This window comes from Maylandia zebra, linkage group LG18 (genome assembly GCF_041146795.1).
Source record: "Maylandia zebra isolate NMK-2024a linkage group LG18, Mzebra_GT3a, whole genome shotgun sequence".
In the NCBI taxonomy this organism is placed as follows: Eukaryota; Metazoa; Chordata; class Actinopteri; order Cichliformes; family Cichlidae; genus Maylandia; species Maylandia zebra.
Window position 1 is genome coordinate 23,184,270 of NC_135184.1, and position 17,564 is coordinate 23,201,833.

The window sequence follows — 17,564 nt, forward strand, 5'->3', positions numbered from 1 at the left end:
GTGAAAGGCTAAGACAGCTGAAGCTGTCTGGCTTGGCTAATAAGTGTATCAAACACATTTTGGGTCCAACACACAAACATGGATGCAACGCAAAAAAAAAAAAAAAGACCTGAGCATAACAGACTTCTTGGATGCTCTGTTTCTACAACTGGCTGCACAGTAAGCCGCATTATGTTAATTAACTGCATTAAAATGCACCAAGAGGCACCATCACCACAGTCAGGAGTCGACGGCTAACGTCTATAACTATCGTGTCTCCACCCACTTTTCATTTAAAGCAGCCACATCCTTATTAAGGTGTAAATTTAAGGGATGATACATTTTAAAAGGGTAAGTTATAAAATCCCCCTCCCCACATTTGCTGAAGAGCCGGCCATTTTCACCTGGAGCTGCCTTAACCGTTTTTTTGGAGAACTACAGATTTTAGCTTCATCCCCCGAGGTTGATACTGGGATAATAGGTGGCTTAAGACCATCACAGGCAATCACATGTGTGAACACTTGTTTCCATTACACGAGCGTTTGCAAACATATGCAGCACAACTGAACGGATCTTTTCCGTTGATACCGTCTCTCCCTCTCTCCACCCACTGGCCTTTTTCTCATTGTCGTTTTGCTCTCCAAACCCTTCATCACGACCCTTTTTACCCTCTAGCTCTGCCCAGCCATTCATCACTCTAGCACTTCCTCTTGCCACTCCTCCTTTTATACTCGCTTTTATTCCTCCCCTCCTTCCCTTCCTTTAACAGCTGCTGGCCTGCGTCTGTCACCGCTGACCCCTCATTGCCACGTGCCGTCTCTATATCCCACAGAGACCCTAAATCATTAACTTATGCATATACATGCACAGATCCGTGTCTGATTGGTGGCTGTCTCCTGTCCACAGAGAGCTAGAAAAATCATACTCCTATGTGACCGCAGGCCCTCAGTACACTTCAGTATTGCCAGTCAATTAAATGTCTTATGAAAACCAAGTCCTTTGCAGCAAGAAGTCATTAAGTGTCACCTAAGACGGCTTTGGACATTCAGCGTGTGCTCAGGCTACAACGTCAACAACATCAAAGCTATATTACTGGACGCAGCACCTTGTTTAAAACAACAGAGTTGTGTCCACAACATCAAACTGCTTATCACACTGCTGTGTCTCAAAGATAAGCATGTTTTTTTAAGACTAGTACAGTTCTAGACTGCTTGTCATCTCCAGAGTGTTGCAGCCATATGAACATGTCATATGTGGAATAGATTTATCTTTCTTATCACATTAAGGTTTGACAGCGCTGGAGATGCTACAACGGGATGTTTGCAATCCCACGCTTGTCTTCGTGTCTGCACCTCAGATATTCAGGTGCATGCTTGGAACCCGTGTGTGCCACCAGCGTGTGAGGTCAGTGGGAAATCCATAAAAAACCTACACTAGTCATTTTATTCTCCATTGAATTAACTGCTGTTTCGAATTCTGAGTCATGACAAGAAAACCGGATACACATGCAGACAGACAATCAGATAAAAAAGGTGAGACAGAAGTAATCAGTGGAGACACTGATACCACACACACACACACGGCTAATCCAATGGCACACAGGCTTTAGTGCATCTCCTTCACTACGTTACTGAACTTTAACATCACGTCAAACTGTGGAAATACTTAAGTCTCTAACTTTCAAAGCAGTTTTTCACTAAGTTATGGAAAAACATTCCTGTAAAATAAAACGTGGCAAAAGTATTCAAATGGAGGCTGATGACTTCACAGGTTCCCACATGCTGACTTTTAGTAAAACGAAATCCAGGTCACAGTGCACATACTCTGTGTTTAGCGTACATTAAGGCTGCCACGATTAGTCGACTATCAAAATCGTCGACGACTGATTTAATAGTCGACGCGTCGTTTGAAGCTTTGTAAGATCACAAAAGACGCAGGAATAAGTAGTAGGATTTAAGAGTGTAATAACGGACTGAAACAGAAGATGGCAGCACTGCATGTACAAGGATGCCAGCTGCCGTTAAACCCCGAAGAAGAAGTAGCTCTGTCCCAGAATTCATAGCGCAGCTCAGTTTCCAACAATGGCGGCAGCTAGTTAGTTTAATATTACTCTTATTATTCTTTCTGGGTCACAAAATAAACATTTAACATATTTTCAGGCGAGAATGTAACTGTATAAACCTCAAATATCTGCTCAGCTTATCAAGACACCACATATTTTCAAAAGCGCTCTGACGTTTTCGGAGACGTCTGTTACCCACTAGCTCGATAGCTAGAGCCCGTGAGAACACCGGACTCCCGGCAAATCGTTTTCAAACCCACCGCCGTCTTTCGCTACTCAGGTTAAGATATATAAGTCACTTAGATAACTTTAAAAAATTATTGTTTGGCTTTTTTTAGTATTTTATTTGTTCCTGAGTAAATCGGTTTGGCTGAGACTAAAGTTATAGTTTTTACACAGCTGAATAAACGTCAAGCAGACAGCTGATTATCAGAAGTGTGAGATACTCGAGAATATACTCCGGTGTCCTGTTATATTTTAGATAGCAAGGTGCTTATTAAACTTCACCGAAACAATCTGCAAATTTCATTAAAATGGTAAATGGTAAATGGCCTGTATTTGTATAGCGCTTTTCTAGTCCCTAAGGACCCCAAAGCGCTTTACACAACCTGTCATCCACCCATTCACACACACATTCACACACTGGTGATGGCAAGCTACAATGTAGCCACAGCCACCCTGGGGCGCACTGACATTATTAAATTTATTAAAATTTAATAAACTATCATCTTGTCTTTATTTTTAGTTAGCACAGACCTTAAACACTTCAAGCTGTAAGCTAATGATAGTTATATAAGAGCAGATGCATGCTGGTGCAATAAGCTGTACGTTTTACGTCCGATGGATGCATGATCTGATTAGTCGACTAATCACAAAAATAATCGGTGACTAGTCGACTATCAAAATAATCGTTTGTGGCAGCCCTAACGTCGACTAACATCGACTCTGTATTCAACGTGGAACTGACGAGGCCGGGACCAGGGTGAAATGTCTGTCAAACGCACAAATGTTAAGGTTGACAGTCATCAATAAACCAAAAGTTATCAGGACAGCTCTGAGCAAGTATAAATAATATATTTATATACACAGACTACAGCATGTTGAGTTTTCCTAAGTGCCTTTTCTTTCATCTTTGTGTTCTGCATTCAAAGCCTGTGTAGGTCATATAATCTGTCAGAGCACCATTAACGCTTCCATCAAACCCAGAGTTCCATATTTTCCATTTACCACATGTCACACTCAGCAAAGTGTGCGTGTTGTTTTCACCTTTGTTGCTCAATGTTTCTACATATTTACATGCAACTGTAGGATTCAAGGTCACAGGAGCAACTAAAGACTGCCAACTATTGCACATCACCGCAATATATGCTCACCGGCCACTTTGTTAGTCACACCTGTTCGTTAATACAAATATAATGGTAGCAATTCAACACATTTAGACGTGCAGGTCAAGATGACTTGTTGAGCTTAAAAATTAAGAAAGGTCATCTGAGTGAACACGTCATGGTTGTTGATGCCTGACGAGTTGGTCTGAGTGTTTCAGAAACTGCTGATCTACTGGGATTTTCCCACACACCATATCTAGGGTTTACAGAGAATGGTGTGGAGGAAAAAAAAAATCCCATGAGCAGCACTTCTCTGAATGAAAACGCGTTGTTAATATCAGAGGTCAGAGGAAAATGGCCAGACTGCTTTGAGCTGATAACAAGGAAACAAAACTCAAATAAACTAAAGTATGCAGAAGAGCATCTCTGAACAACCTGGTCCAAGGCAGTACTAGCAAGATGTACAATATGTTTTTAATTCATATAATAAATTACAAATTTATAAAATACTGCAGGGATCAAAAAGATTTTAAAAAACTGTTCATATTTTAAAAGGATTCATTATAGCCTGTTGAGTTTTCCTATACACAAAATTATGTGTAGTTTGCTTTCATGTTTGTCAGTCATCTTCTCCTTCCATGTCTTCCCGTGTTTCATGGTGCATTATTAACGCAAACGGGTACTCTATGCTATCTGTGCTGATGTGCATGGGTGCAAGCTAATCAAAACTCAATACTGCTATTAGTGTATGTTTTCGAGACTTCTACATCATCACGATGTAGAAGGTTTCAATAAAAGGTTCAATAGGCACTCCATTTTCAAAAAAAAAGTTAATTTTCTGGCAATTATTTCACAGCTCAGGCTTTAAAGGGTTGAATTCAGTATTGTCATGACTCAGTTTTCAGTATAGATGGGAAACATTAAATCTGAATGAACACAGGTTGTTCAATAACTCTCTGCTAAGGTACTTTAATAAATGTGTCTGTGAACTCGTGCGCGGTACAGACTCGAGATGCAGCAGCCACACACTCGGATACTATATCGACACGTGGGCGACGTCAGAACGATTAAAGAAGAGTTTTAGTGTTGAGTGCTATCGAGCAGCATTCTGGTGAACACAGCAGCACAGACAGCAGTTTATCAGCCCACAGCAATTTAGCAGCTTACGGCAGCTCCATTTCCTCTAGACAGAGTGGGAGGGAGCACGAGGCTGCTACGGTAATCCACTTTACTCTGGGATTAGCATCTCTCTGCAGGTGTCACTCTCTGTCCATCTCAGTTTTTGACCTCTCTAATAATCTTCATCACTCTACAGCTCATTCAGTTTTCTCTGCTCCTATTTTTACCATTGCATTGAAACCAAGGTAGTGATATTACGCTGATTCTACCAGGAAAAACCCAAACCACAAATGTTTGGGAACTTTTAATTCTCAGTGTTTCCCAAAGGCTTACTAAATTAATAAAGATTTATGCAGTCCATCAATTTTTTCAACTATTCCACTGAGTTTTTAAAAAATGGTTTGTATAAGGCACCATAATTATAAGAACTATGTAACCATTATTCTATTGAGACAAATGACAATCTCATGAGCAAATCAAAGTATTAGACAAGTCTTTTAAAACGTGGTTATCACACATGTTCATAACTCGCTCGCGCTGGTTATACAAATTCTGATTTATCTAGCTGCTCATCAGTGCAATAGGGCTGTCTGGGTAAACTGTTTTAATTCCTTTTCCATTTCCAATTAACGTGCAAAATGGAAACTGTTGCAAAACCAATCAGCACTATGTGCTCTGTTGGAAGGATGTCAAATATTTCCATTCTGTGTTAAGGACAGTAGTAGTTGTGCTCTTCTACGTGCAACTCAAGTGCTAAAAAATTAACTCATTAATCAGTCAACATGAAGTCAATATTTTTAGTGATAGCAAAACATTTTGTCTGATTTTCTTTATCGTTCTTTATCGTTGGGTTTTGGAAAAAGTTGTATTGATACATAACCTTTCTACTACTATTTCCTTATAGCAATGAATACATGTTTTGAAACAATGTGTGTCCTGCGTTTTGCACACTCAGTCTAGTTTCTATACAAGATCTATACAAGACCCCCAATGTTTGTGTTTCAAGGTTGTGGCTGCTAAAGGAAGATGAGCGCTGACAAGTTCTCGACAGTCTGTATCAGTATTGGTAATTGTGGTGTATATTCTTTTTAAACATTACTCATGCCGTTCTCTTTGTCTCTTCCTAGGCTGCTATATCATAATATGACACAAACTGCGAATGAATGAATAGCACAGGAAAGCTTTCACAGGCTGGTTAAAATGTTACCAATTGCTGCCAATGGCCTGAGCACCATACTTTGAGAACACTGGGAGAAAATGTAATAAATTAAATAAAATTTAAAAATGAAAAACGATCAGGTGACAGTGTGCATCGACTCTCTCCTCTCACTCCATGGGCAGGAACGAGAAAGAAAGAGAGAAAACGCTGAGCGGCAGTGGAGGATTAGTGTGTCAGCAAACATTCAAACACTACAAGCTCCAAGTGACTGTTTAGTTTTGTGCTGGCAAGTCAAATGAAGGCGGGGCTCACTGCAACGAGATGAGACCAAAAAATAAAGAATTCTAAATGAAGGCACCTCAAACATTCACACTGCTGATCTGGTGAGGTGAAAGGTCAAACTGATGAATATATCCTTCTGAAAACAAAACACCTTGGCTCCTTTTACATCAAACCCACTTAACCCCCCCACCACCACCATATGCCAGAAGATGTAATGTTGCCATGACAACTACAGAAGTACTGAGGAGGCACGCGCACAGATACAAGCACGCCGGCGACAGATTTCAGTAGGCTGTAGGCCTACACAGAGGATGTCTCCACTGTAAGAATAAGAGAGGATAATATAGAGAGCCAAATATAGGAACAGAATAACGAACTCCCTATCAACTGCTCCATCGTTTCCATATCTCCTCTGCCTTCCTCAACGCTCCAGCTCCCTGTCATTTATCCATCCTCTCCTTCAGCCTCGACAGGGCCAAATATTTCCCTAGGGCCACTCTTCTGTATACAAGAGATGCATTACACCAGAATTTTTCTTTTATGTCACGACTGTAATGGGGGGGGAAAAAAAAGTCTCTTTAAAAAGGTAGTGAAAACATATTGGAAGATTTCCCCATCTCAAGCATGGGATACCCAAACATTTCAAATAGCTACTAATCCTTTAACCACACAAAGGACCGACTGGATTATGGAAGGTGTGCACAAACATCCTCAAACCTCTCAACCCCCACAAGACTGCACGCAAGGATTATGTTTCATGTCTTAATAAAATGAACTATTTTCTTAATCATAAAGCAACAATTTTGTCTAGAAACCAGGATAGGTTTTCAAGGTTGCATTCCTTCGCCAACCAACAGAACAAAACCCCCAAATATTCCGTTTGCTTGCTCAAAAAACAAAGAAGCAAATCTTGAGACACGGGCACAAACTTGCAGTTAATTTCCTTTTGCCTAAAATGGGTTCAAAGTAAATGCTTGATTAATTAATTGCTCTGATGCGTCACAGATGCAGACAAATCAGCCAGAAAACCAAAAATGAACTGGCACTTACTGCATCCCGCCGCCACAAATTGCCGGCATCTGTCGGCCGAATACAACCACCTGTTGTATCGTGGAAAAGATGATGAGGAACAGCTGACAAACAGCTGGTTCACAACTGTCTGTATCGCTGAATGGCCGTCTGTCTCAATATCTCTGTACCTGCTTCATGCCTTGCATCTGCCCTCCATTTGTCCATTCTTACTGCACATTTATTGGCTTCACAGAGTCCTCAGTCTTTTTACTTTGCTTTTCTTAACCTTTTTTGCTCTCTGTACCCTCTGAACACACAAACTTTGTTTTACCCAGAATAATGTCAGCAGTAAAACACAAAGTGCTGACAGGATGACATACTGTTTCTGTCCTGAGTGTTCTCCAAGAGCTGCAGTACACTCGTTATGAAATGGAGTCTAGTGTGTGCTTGAATGCTTTTATAAAAAAAGAAATAAATATAAAAAGATGAGTGAAAATACCACGCTGATGTTTTTCCCTTGAGCAACAAGGTGAACAAAGAGGAAAAAAATAGAAACAACAGTGACTCTACAAACTTTAAAATAAAGACAACACAAGGCTCCGGATGAACCTGACAGCTAACAACACATGAAGGAAGAACCTATCAGGTACCGTTTTTATAGCAAGGACACTGGACAAGGAAACTGTACGTTCTTTTCCCTTAAACAAATCAGAAGATAGCAGGGAAAGAGATCGCAGGTCTATAAGAACAGATAAGAACTAAGACTGAGGATGTAACACTCTGCCAGCTGGTTATGAAAGCTACTTTCAGCTGCTCCCCTATTCACAAGGGCTCGCCACAGCGGGTAGCTTTATATGTTGGAGCTGGCTTTTTTTATGCTCTTTCTGATGCAATCCCAAAGGGTTCTGAGTCTCCTCCAAGCATTGAACTGGGGATCTTTTGGTTGTTAGGCAAATGTGTAAAATATGACTCATGCAGCCATCAACTGGTCCTGATCAACCAAAATGAAAATCTTTCTTTTATACTGTTTAAATTTGTGTAAGTGTGTGAAAAACATATTTCAAAAGCTAAATTGAGGTCCATTTATTCGTCATATTGGTTGTTTTAACCTAAATATATGAAAATAACAGGTCTATGTAAACGCTACACTTAATTACCATGAATTTTTTCAGGCAAAAATTACATATTTGAGGTCATTTAGAAACACTGTCGTAATTACACAGTTTGGCCGCCAGCGAGCAATGTACCATGTACAATGTTCAACCATTATCATTGTTTATGCACTGATTACATTTCGCGTGAAACGGATTGCTGTTAGTGATGGACCCCCGGGGAATTATCACCCAACTCTAAAGTTGTGGAGCATTTTAGTGTCTCTCAGCTCAGCAATGTGGTTTTCGGTAATGCAACATTAATGTTTCGATTCATTCAGACAGCTCTCAATTTAGTCACAGCAGGCACCTATTCTGAGGGAAATGGTTAAAAAACCCATTTTAGATCTTACAAATCACAGAAGTGCAAACAGACAAAACTCCAGTCGATACTTTTGGTCCATATCTGCTCTGTGTGAAGCTGAGCCACTGTTATCTTGTATCATGGTTTTGCAAAACATTAAAAAAAATCCCAATATATACATAATAAATGTTTCCCAGAGAATTAGATTCTACTCGTAGAGGAAGCTGGGTGCACATGTGAGGGTATAAAAAGGGTCTCCTTTCTTAAAGGCATGAATTCATATCCATGCACCCATCTCTTATCTTCTGCTTATCAAAGTTGGGTGGCAGTGGCAGTAGACTGAGCAGTTTATATGTTCCTCTCCCCGGCAACATTTTCCAATTCCGTGGGGGGATCCACAGGTATTCCCAGGCCAGGGGAGATATATAATCTCTTCAACAGATTCTAAAATCTCCAAAGGGACTGGTAGGCGCCTGGGACTAAGGAGACCAAATGTTTTAAAAGTAAAATGTTCTCTTTCTCTTCATTGATACAGGATTTCATCTGCTTTGTATTTCAGGGTCTCCTTTGTTCTACTTTTTGTTTTATAGGCCAGGCCAAATGCTTTTATTGCCAAATGTGGGCAAACGGTTTAGACTGCAGGCATGCCGGTTTAGTGCTGGGACTGTTACTACAGAGCCTTTCTGTTGCAACACATGCAGACTGTGGTTAAACACTGTCTTGCCAAAAGAGTCCAGACCTTCCTTATAAGAGATATTCTCTGAATGTAAGTTAACCCGACACCTGTACATGGTACCCACACACATGTGAAAGAATTCACACCCATACTATCATATCTGATGCCTTTAACAGTGCACCGGTGTGTCATTGGTATCAAATTTAAAATGTTTTGTCTGGCTCAATATTCAATATTTTAAATAATAATAATAATGATACATAATAAATGTAAAGACATTTTCAATAAATACAGATTTTAAATGATTTACAAACCATTGCATTCCGTTTTTACAGAAACAGTTTCCCAACTTTCTTTTAGAAATGCTTTTATCAAATGTTCTTTGGGCCGTTTCAATAAAAAACAAAAACGTACATCTCTTCCATACCTTACAAATTTACTGACCTAAGTTAAGAACAGCACACAGGTACAAAAGAGCGATGATCACATGTTTTATATTTAAATAGTGCCATGCAGGTTTTTCTTCACCCTTACCCAAGAAAATACTCAATACTTAAATGCATTTGATACTAGAAGGCATTTATTGAGAAAATTATGAACAAACTGGTTTTCGGCAAATCTATTTAGCTAAAGAGGAACTAATGGAGAGGAACTAATCCTCTCCATGTGGTGTTTTGGTACCATATTGTCATTGCTGAGCATATAGCTGTTAAAGTAGACTACTACCGTTTCTGTCTAGCAGGAAGGATTTCCTCTGGTTCAGTTGAGGACTTTAAGAGAAACGCAACACAAGTACCTGTGTTATCCTATTAAATTAACACTGTCCATTAACATTACAGACATTATTAGCCATAGCCGCAATCCATTACCTTAATGTGAATAACTACTAGTAGTTAAGGTGGGTGCTGGCCAGGTTATCATTTATATTAACTGTTAAATACTTCACTGTGTTTGAAATAGGAGCTTTATTGACCTCTCAGAATTCTTCATAAAAACCGGGGGTTCAGTCTTTAAAATGCTTTGGCACATTTAAAGTGCTGCTGTTCATGTGTTCAGCTGCTAGTGAGGGGAGGGGCTGTGTGCCTGTGTGCAGGAGTGCATCAGCAGGAGGCAGCAGAGATAGCCTCGCTGGTATCGACACTGTTGCGTTTGATCTGAATGTAATTTTTTGTGTCAGTTAGTATCCAGGTATCATTTTTTTCTGACAACACTAACACCAAAATAGTATCTATGTTGATATTAAATGATACATTGTACCCAGCAAGGTTAAGTATTGGTTCTGGTGACAGCTTTAGAGACAATCCACCAGTTTCCCTTTTTTCTGAACCGTACTAATGGCTGAAACTGTTGAGAAGGGAGAAATGAGTGGCATGTATTTGAAATGACATGTACTGTTTGACAAATGTAACCAATACTTTTCCCCTCTCTGGGTTCACATATGTCCACCAACTCAGGTTTAAAAATGGAAACCAGGGGAACAAACCTTCCTTCAAATTTAAAAGCACCAAATTAAAACAGGAATCTCACAAACCACTAGAACACTTATAAAGGCTCTGCTAGGGACTGCGGACCACACTGAAAGATATTGTTTCCACAGTTGTTTTCTGCCTTCTACTGGGAGTGAAACAGATGCTGAAAGACATCACAAACCCGTCTAATGCAGTGACTGTCTGTAGTGGGATGATGATCGGTGATTGCAATTATGTGATAAAGTGATTACTAACTGCTAACCAACGCTCTCTCACTCACACACACACATATGCATAGTGGGCTCCACTCCTCTCAGACTGGTGACACACCTCATCAAACTGTGGTCTGTTATAAGTGGTGCTGACACGTGTGTTTGTGTCTGTGCGTGTCTGCCTGTGTTCATAATCATACCCGCGTGTGCGTCACTGTCTGTACGGCGGCAGCGTGCCTTCACAGTATGCGCCGGCGGTGGTCCGGTTTCCGCTCAGAGGGCTGTGAAGTGGCCTGATGAAAGCTCGCACATGGTGGCGGTGAGAAGAGCCCCGATCTCCCGTCGTCACCACAGAGCTCAAAAGACTGGACGTCAAATCCTCCCGGTCTGTCGCAGATGTTTAACAGTGATGAGAAAGGAAAGAGAACTTTAGTAAGTTGTCAAGAAAATTTGCTCGGCTTTCATCCCAGATGTTGCCATAGGAAAGGGTCTAGATTTTTTTCCCCCCAGTCTTCAGTCTCCTATTACCAACTCAGCTGCCTGACAGAGGACACATACACTTTTCAGGTCAACCAATCAGGTTTTGCCATGCCCCACACCAATCGCATTGTCAAATCCCTGCTGTCAGGTGTCATTTCAGTCCACCTCCATGAAACCTTCCACTGAGCTCATTCTGGAGCCGTACTCCGCATCCCATCTGCACAAATCAGCAAAACTCACTGTCCACTCTTTCACACCTCATCACGTGACTACCTAAATGAGACTGTAATGTCACGATGGGGTATAACTACCACAGCATTCTTACATATCTTTTTAACTTTTCCTGCTGTGAACATTATTTCATATAAATGAATGCGATTATGCTCTAAGCTTCTTTTTCACTAAGTCTCGGCTGATTAAAATCTATTCACTTTGTTGTTCTTATTTCATTTTTATCCTCAGGATGGATTAGTGGTGGAAGGGAAGGTCTGCATTGCTAAAGCGCATTCTTTAATAAAAATCACTGGAGGTACCGAAAGCTTTAAAATGCCAAACTCTAATACTGTAAAAAGAAAAAACAAAACATAATTTAAAGCATGATGAACTATAAAAAGGTCATATAGAAGGCATTTATAATTACGCTAAATTTGGGAGGAGAGTCTAGCTTGCAAGAGCAAGATACATAACCATATTAAGTATACTAATGGGTCTTGGCTCTGATGTTATCATATACTGGAGAAGGGCTGACTGAATAGTTTAATGAAAAATAATCAGGATCGTATGCAGTTTTTTTTCATAGTCACAGATCTCAACCCGACTGAATGGGTGTAGGTAATTTAGAAGTGACATACACTTTATGAGAGAATATGTTTTGGATATCTCTCCTCAGCAGAGTCAAGAGAATCTGGAGCACCAAAGCTGAACTGGAGATCTGCTATCGCCTAATCTCAGTGCGTCTTTTAATCTGTCGACCATCTGGGAGGTTATGTAACACTTATAGAGTAGCTGAGGCTAGCGGGCTGATGTCACTGTAGACTAGATTTATGCCTAGTGAGCCCCTAGCAACATCTGGTCGCTAGGGAAAAATGTGTATTCCCTGACTGGTTGGTAAGTGGTTGCTGGAGATTCCTGGCTATTGCTGGGTGAATCAGACACTCACCAAATGCCATGGTGCCATGGTAAACTGGGAATAGAGAAGTGAAAGTCATGCATTACTTGTGAAACCAACACATTTCAAAAGGTGCAACTTTTATTTTGAAGGCAGTTGTTCTCCATTTCTAGTTTCACTACCGTTTGGCAAGTAGTTTGCAAGTATTAGTAGACAAGTCAGTACGGCTGGGCTATGCTGTCCTCGCCCTGAGTCTCCTGGTTTCACCAACTAGACAGCGAGATAACGATGCTCCAATAACCAGACTTATTTTCCTTTTTGCGCTGATTTATTGAAGAATGGCCTCTGCCTTCTCTTTGACCATCGTAAAACTGAAAGTACAAAATACTGTATTAGCTAACTAACATTGTAGACTAGCTTGTTACATATGGGCTCAAAATGTGGTCATAAATATTTTGTACTTGTAAAAAAGATTTGTGTGTGCGTAAAAAAGATTTGTATGTGTAAAAAGAATTTGCGTGTGCGTAAAAAAGATTTGTGTGTGCGTAAAAAAGATTTGTATGTGTAAAAAAGATTTGTGTGTGCGTAAAAAAGATTTGTGTGTGCGTAAAAAAGATTTGTGTGTGCGTAAAAAAGATTTGTGTGTGCGTAAAAAAGATTTGTGTGTGCGTAAAAAAGATTTGTGTGTGTAAAAAAGATTTGTGTGTGCGTAAAAAAGATTTGTGTGTGGACTTAGAAAAAAAACCCCTGCAAGTTACAAGTACGGATTTTTGACCCTATTTTTCTTTCCTTCATCTGATTGGTCAATGTCATGTCAATCACAAATGTAACAATCCAATCAGAGAACAGATGGGTTTGGCTGTCGAGGGGCGCTTTTTTTGAACTGCAGGTCTTTGAAGGGAATAAATGCCCTTTTACATGCCAACCCAGCGTTTTCCTTCATCACCACGAAGGAAAACAGTCTGTGGTCATCCGAGTTTGGTGATTTTTATGTCACAGGTCTACGTGTTTAATACAGGGACTTCCACAGCCTTTTCAACAGCCCTGCGGACCGCGGGGTGGGGGCGGGCAGTGTTTTGGAAATGACAGTCTTCATTACAAAGCTTTCTTCGTTATGAATTAGCGTACATGTTTTTATTGAACATTTGAAGAACTAGCAAAAAAAACAAACTCTTGTAGAGGACATAAAGTCAGAGATAGAAAAGACAAGGAGCAGGTGCATCTAGTACAGGTAGAGCTGCTGCAAAAACCCATAGAGCCCAGCAGCCAGCGTAACAAATTCTGGATCCTTTGCTTTTAGTTAGCAGTTAGCATTAGCAGCGTATCCTGCATCCGATGTGAAAGGACTTTTATGCTGCGCACTGTGACTCACAGCAATGGTCCTGGGTCAGCCCTGACTTTGTGTTAAACTAATCCTAAAGTAATAATGTTATTTCTAACCACTGATATACCACAACTTTTTCCTTTCAACAGCTACTGAAAGTTAGGGGACCTAGCTGCTATCAGATATTTATATAGCGATCCTCCAGCTTCAAACGGTATCACCCTTCAAGGACCTGCAGTTCAAAAAAGCGCCCCTCCGACAGCCAAACCCATCTGTTCTCTGATTGGATTGTTACATTTGTGATTGACATGACATTGACCAATCAGATGAAAGGAAGAAAAATAGGGTCAAAATCCGTACTTGTAACTTGCAGGGGGTTTTTTTTCTAAGTCCACACACAAATCTTTTTTACACATACAAATCTTTTTTACGCACACACAAATCTTTTTTACACATACAAATCTTTTTTACAAGTACAAAATATTTATGACCACATTTTGAGCCCATAGTTACACTCTTACTGCAAGCTAACAAGATAAAACTTTCAAATGTACAAATTATCGTACCATTTTTACACAAAACAAAAGATAATAATTATTTTATCGACACTCATACTTACAGACATATCTTGTCCAAGGCAACAACATTTTAAGGTCCGTATCAGCTTAGAACGATAACATTACGGTATCACTTTCCGCCATCTTTTATTTCTTCTTCACGTTCTCATTTTTTCCTTTCCCAAAGTAACCGAACCCATATTACAAAGCAGCCACTAGAGGGAGCTCTAGGGCAGTTTACAACTATAATATCCAATTTAAGTTATTAAAGGCAGAACATGGGCCATATCATACCGTTCACGGTAATACCGGTATAATGTTGGGCAACGATAAGAAAATGAAATATCGTGATAGAATATGGGTGAAACGCGCATGTGCAGTGCCTTTGTTTTCATACGCACAGGGCTGAAAAAGCATGGAGGAGAATGAGAAGGGTGAAAGCCAATTGTTGAATGAAAGTGATGAACCAGAATTGGTTTGTAAAAATGCTGCAACTTCAGTGGTGTGGAACTGGTTTGGCTTTCGTCCGTCAGATACACAACAAAGCACTATTTTTGGTAGCGCATGCTAGCAGGCCGTCGTTATTACCGTGTTTTTTGGAAAATACGGCACACTTAAAATCAATCCTTTGATTTTTCTGAAAATCGACAGTGCCCTTTATAATCCCGTGTGCCTTATGTTTGAATTCTGGTTGTGCTTACTGACCTCGAAACGATTTTATGTGGTACACGGCGCTCGAAAATCTGTCAAATGTTTCAGTACGACTTTGCTAAGCTACGAAGCAGCACCGCTTGATGGATTGTCGGAGCATTACGGCTATCGTAGGAAGGAGCCTCGTGGAGTGATACGTACTGTGCTTCAACATAATATTTCCGTATTGTGTGTGTATAACCTCTTTTTAAGTTTTGTGGATATTATACATGGTTATGCTGAGGATATGTCGGCCAATTTCCACTGGAAATGCCTTTTGGTTAAACTGTCAGGAAGGAATTTGCATTTGCACTGTTCTGTTACATTTTTATATAACTTTAATGCACTTAAAAAAAAACAGCTGCTTGTTTAAGTGAAAATACTTTTTTTTTGCACTAATAAAGTTGTGGAGTTGTAAAGAATTTTGTCTAGTGTCAATTATATCGTCAGTTATGTCGTTATCGCAAATTTTCATTTATTGTGATAAATATTTTTGTCATATTGCCATGCTCTACAAGTCAGCATCTTGAATGCAAACTACTGGTAACCGTAGCAACCTGCGAGCAACCAAAGCAGTCGTAGAGGCTTACAGAGGTGACCAATTTCATACTAGCAGCAACCACTCACCAACTGGTTGTGGAACACACACATTCTCTAATGACCGGTGGATACCAGGTGTCACCGACCAGTACCTAGGGCTAAGTGAATGGGGCTTTAGCAGTCGATTTTGTAGAGACTGCCAGCAACCTATGGCAACCACTTGCAAAGAGTCAGTGAATACTCATTTTGCCCTCAATACTGGTTGTGGATGGTTGCCGATTAGTCTGTAGGTCTGTGTAACTGAGACCTAAGAGACCATTTTTAACTCTTGATCTCAATTCTCTGGCAGTATCTGAGCTTCCTAAATGAATGCAGTTCTGTACATATCTGCCTGCATACTTATACTTCAGAACTGAAACCAAAGCTGTACTTGTGCTTAAATTCACCACCCTCACTTCTCACCCTTATCACCATCGGCAGTGACACACTCCAGTGTATTTCCAGTTCTCCCATCCTCCCTGTGTGCCATTTAAGTCTCTCATATTTCTCCCACATTTCCTTACACCTCTCTTCTCACCAGTCACCTCCATCCCTCACCATTCTGCCACTCTGTAATGACTCACAATACAAGCCTCTTTTTTTTTTTTTAATGCAAACCTGTCTTCCTCTCACCTTCACAGCCTTCTTATTCAGCTCCTCGCACTGTTCACCTTCCTCCTTTCTCCCTCTTTACTTCCTTTTGCATATCTCAATCCACCACCCAGCCCCTCATTTCCTCTCTCTCTCTCTCTCTCTCTCTCTCTCTATCCTTCCCCCTTACACCACCTATTAACTTTCCACCTTCATCCTTTTTCATGTGTTGCTGTATAGGTCTGTCACTGCATTCTTCAATTCTCCTCAAGCTTTCCACTCAAAAAACGTGACTGCCTCCTCCTTCTTCCCCCTGACTCAGTAGTGTCCATCACACACTCAGTGAGTCACATTTCTGTTCATCCTTGTCTTGACTTGACACGGCACAGAAAACATCCCAGTCCCCAGACTGCTGGCTACAAATATACACAAAGACAGAGTCGCATTTAGTACTCTTCAATGCCCATGCCCATCATTAGCTTACTGTTAAACAACACAGTGAGCAAAAAGAGCCAGCTCAAAGCTACAACCAGCTGTGCCATTATCATCTCCCTGCTGTGTGTGTGTCTGTGCGTGTGTGTGTGTACACATACATCCATTTTTCTGAATTACCTTTGTTTAAATGTATAATGCAGGCTTTCTTTAAGCCTATATTAACTTTTTTCAAATTGGGAGCTTTTAATCATTTTCTGGCTTTTGTCTTTGTGTGTGTGTGCGTGCGTGTGCGTGTCTGTGTGTAGGCCCATCTCCATAATTAGGGCAGACCAGCCACACATGGGTCTCCCCTGACACTTCCCCTCCAAGATTTAAATATTCATGAGACTCTAAACGCTTTCATGAGCTCTGTAATTATGGACAGAAAATAGTCAGAGAGAGCCAAAGAGAGAAAAAGGGAGAAAGTGGGAGGCAGAGTCGGAAATGCCCTTAAATTAAAAAGAAAAAAGAAAAAGGGTGACCAGCAGTATTTACAGATAAGATCGATACTTTTGTGCAGTTGTGCGACCAAAGCCAACGGACCTGCTGACACACCGGAAAGGACAGGTAATCTTTAAGGAGATATCTCCTGATTCTTGTTATATTTTTAACATAATTTGCAGTGATTGTTGATCATGCTGGTATCTCATTATGCGAGTTTACATCATTAAGAGCTCTTGATTTGATAGAGAGAGGCTTTATCACTTTGACCATTGCTATTTAAGTGCATGAGCAGATAATTTAATTTGTTAATTCATTTTTAATTTAACAGATACTGCAGTCATTACGAGATGTTTCTTGTACTCTAAGCAGCCACAATCAATGATCATTAGTTTTTGTGATTATTTGAAAAGCAGATTATCTCCGTTTATTCCCTTTTAGGTTAGAATATCTGCCAAGCAGACTTGGGCAATAACCCAAATATGTACACAGGCTGACATGAAGAGTCGACCTAGATGTGATTCATCTCATTTGAATCACGCAAGTATGTTCGCTAAAAGCTTTTCCCTGG

At 40.3% G+C, this 17,564-nt stretch overlaps 1 protein-coding gene across 8 annotated transcripts in view; it reads right to left on the bottom strand.

Annotated features, from left to right (window-relative positions):
- LOC101465127 (SPRY domain-containing SOCS box protein 4) overlaps window positions 1-17,564 on the bottom strand; it is an 87,519-nt gene that overhangs the window by 60,239 nt on the left and 9,716 nt on the right. For 4 of the 8 annotated variants that reach the window (XM_004542427.5, XM_004542425.5, XM_004542426.5 and 1 more), the window contains exon 2: window positions 10,950-11,136. The exons of the other annotated variants lie outside the window; for them this stretch is intronic. The gene's annotated coding sequence lies outside the window, so the exon portion shown is untranslated. The remainder of the gene's footprint in view (window positions 1-10,949; window positions 11,137-17,564) is intronic. 8 annotated transcript variants of the gene reach the window in all.